A 2,583-nucleotide genomic window follows, 5' to 3' on the forward strand; every position below is an offset into this window, starting at 1 on the left:
GGAAGTAGGATTGCCCAACCTTCCTTCCGAGGAGTGGCTGGTGGATTTGAACCACCAGCCGTCTGGTTAGCAGGCAAGTGACTTAGCCACTATGCTACCAGAGCTCCCTCATTTACAATAGTATCAAAAAAATAAAATACTTATAAATAAACTTAACAAATGGACAAGATTTGTACACTGAAAACTAACTACAAAACATTACTGAAAGAAATTAAAGAATGTCTAAATAAATGGAGAGACATCTTATGTTTATGGATTAGAAGATTTGAGATTGTTAATAAGGCAATACTCTCCAAACTCATGTACTGATTCAACATAATCTCCATCAAAATCTTAGCTGGGCTCCTTCCTCATACCATACTCAAGAATTAACTCAAAATGGGTCAGAAACCTAAACACAAAAAAATGAAACTACAAAATTCTTAGAGGAAAACATAAGAGTAAATCTTCATAATCTTAGTTTAGGCATGGTTTCTTAGATATGAAACCAAAACATAAAGTAACAAAAGAAAAAATAAACTGAACTTCATCAAAATTAAGTTTTTGTGCTTGAAAAGTTACTATCAAGAAAGTGAACAGATAATCCACAAAATAGCAGAAAATACTTGCATATCACATATTTGATGAAAAACTTGTACTTGAAATATATGAAGAACTCTTACAACAAATCAAAAGATCTCTGGTGGCATAGTGCCAGGCATTTAACTGCTAACCAGAAGGTTGGTGGTTTAAAGCCACCATCCACTCTGCGGAAGGAAGATAGGGCAATCTACTTCCATAAGATATACCACCTTGGAAACCCAATGGGGATTGCTTTGAGTTGGAATCGACTTGATGGCAGTGAGTTTGGTTTTGTTGAGTTTTCTTGCAAATCAATAGTAAAAAGACAATAACCCAACAACCCAATTTTAAAATGTAGAAAGGATTTGAATAGATCCAAAGATGTATGAATGGCCAATAGGCACATGAAAAGATGCTCAATACATCATTAGTCATCAAAGAAATGCAAATTAAAGCCACAATGAGATAAACTTCACAACTACTAGATAGCTATAATAATGGATAATGATAAATGATAAATGATAATAATAACATAATAACAATTGTTGGTGAGGATATGGAGAAACTAGAGCCCTCATATATTGTTGGTGGAGATGTAAAATGTAAAATGGTGTAGCTGCTTTGGAAAAAAAATTGGCAGTGCCACAAATGTTAAATATAGAATTATCATATGACTAAGCAATTCCACTCCTAGTTATATACCCAAGAGAACTGAAAACATATGTCCACACAAAACCATCAACATGAATGTTCACAGCAGCCTTAATCAGAACAGCCAAAAAATGGAAACAAACGAAATGTACATCAACTAATTCATGTATAAATAAAATGTGGTATGTAGAACATTATGCAGTTATAAAAAAGAAAGGAAAACTGATACAGGCCAAAACATGGCTAAACTTTGAAAACATTATGCTAAGTAAAAAAGCTAAACACAAAAGGCCACATGATGTATGATTTCATTTATATATGGAAAAATATTGTATGAGCCCATTATAGTAAAAAGTCAAGGAAAGGTTTACTTAGGGAAGGAAACCCACTTTGTAGGTTACTGGGAATGAGAGGGAAAGGGAAGGGGGGGAAAAAAAAAATATATATATATATATGATTCCTTTTATAGGAAATGTTTAGAATAGACAAGTCCAGAGAGACAGAAAGTAGACTAATGGTTTCCAGGGGCTGATGGAGGAGGGAATGGAAGTGACTATAAATGGGTATGATGTTCGTTTTCATGGTCAAATGCTATGCAATTAGGTAACAGTGACGGTAGTACAACTTTGTGAATACATTAAAAACTACCATGAACTATATCTCAATAGGCTGTTTTCTATCTATTTATCTAATCTATCTATATGCACACACATGTATATACATACATACATATTTATTTATTTAATTGTGATTTGGGTGGAGGTTTACAGAGCAAATTCATTTTCCATACAGCAGTTCATACACATTTTGTATGACTGCAATTCCCATAATGCAACATTCTTCCCACTTTCTCCCTGTGTCTCCATCATCCTTCTTTCCTCTCCCTTGCTGCCTGCTGAGCTTTATCCCTGGGCAAATGGTGCCCTTCTGATCTTGTATGGTTGGTTCTCCTAAGGAGTTGATTTTTCATCTTACAGACCTATCTATTGTTTGGTTGAAAGTTGAGCCATGGGGATGAGTTCAGTTCCAGGCTTGAAGGGCCATAGTCTCGTGGCTTCCACCAGTCTCTATCAGACCAGAACACTTGGTAATTTTTATCATTTTGAGTTTCATTCCATATTTTTCTCCCACTTTATCCAGGACCTTGTACTGTGATACCTTTCAGAGTAGTCAGTAATGGAAGTCGGACCCCATCTAGTTCTTTGGTCTCAGGGTTGAAGAGGCTGAGGTTTGCAAGCTATTATATATTTTCATCTGATCCAAAAATTCATTCCACTTTAAGGCGGGGCAAGATGGCGGACTAGGCAGAAGGATTGCACAGACCCTCTTCAACAAAGAAAAGGGAAACCAATTAACACAGACACAGAAGAT

The 2,583-nt window shown here is 35.5% G+C and overlaps 1 protein-coding gene across 1 annotated transcript in view; it reads right to left on the reverse strand.

Annotated features, from left to right (window-relative positions):
* The window catches only part of BABAM2 (BRISC and BRCA1 A complex member 2), an 804,907-nt gene that overhangs the window by 643,474 nt on the left and 158,850 nt on the right, over positions 1 to 2,583 (reverse strand). The window lies entirely within an intron of this gene.

The sequence above is a fragment of the Orycteropus afer genome, unplaced genomic scaffold (genome assembly GCF_000298275.1).
Source record: "Orycteropus afer afer isolate SDZICR_OR568_19922 unplaced genomic scaffold, OryAfe1.0 scaffold00054, whole genome shotgun sequence".
In the NCBI taxonomy this organism is placed as follows: Eukaryota; Metazoa; Chordata; class Mammalia; order Tubulidentata; family Orycteropodidae; genus Orycteropus; species Orycteropus afer.